The following is a 453-nucleotide window of genomic DNA, read 5'->3' on the forward strand; positions in this document are numbered from 1 at the left end:
CTGTACATAAATGTTTATGGGAGCTTTATTTGTAATGGCCAAAACCTGAAAACAACTCAGTTGACCTTCGGTTAGTAAATGGTTCAACAAATTGTGGTATATTCATACCATGGAATACAACTCAAAATATAAAAAATAAAATTATTGATACACACAAGTAGGATATGAATCTCGAGGGAATTATACTGAGTGAAAAAAGCTAATCCCAAAAGTCCATATACTGTATAATTTCATTTATATACTATGCTTGAATTGACAAAATTATAGAAATGGCATAAAATATGACTTTTATGAGATAATCAGAAATTTGGATATTGAGTGGTTAATAATATTAAGAAATTGATTTTTTAGTTGTAATAATGCCTTTATGGGTTTTTAAAGTTCTGATATTTTAGGGATACATATTGAAATGCTTATGAATAAAATATAACATCTGGAATTTGCTTCCAAATG

The sequence above is a fragment of the Propithecus coquereli genome, unplaced genomic scaffold, assembly GCF_000956105.1.
Source record: "Propithecus coquereli isolate 6110/MARCELLA unplaced genomic scaffold, Pcoq_1.0 Scaffold38, whole genome shotgun sequence".
Classification (NCBI taxonomy): Eukaryota; Metazoa; Chordata; class Mammalia; order Primates; family Indriidae; genus Propithecus; species Propithecus coquereli.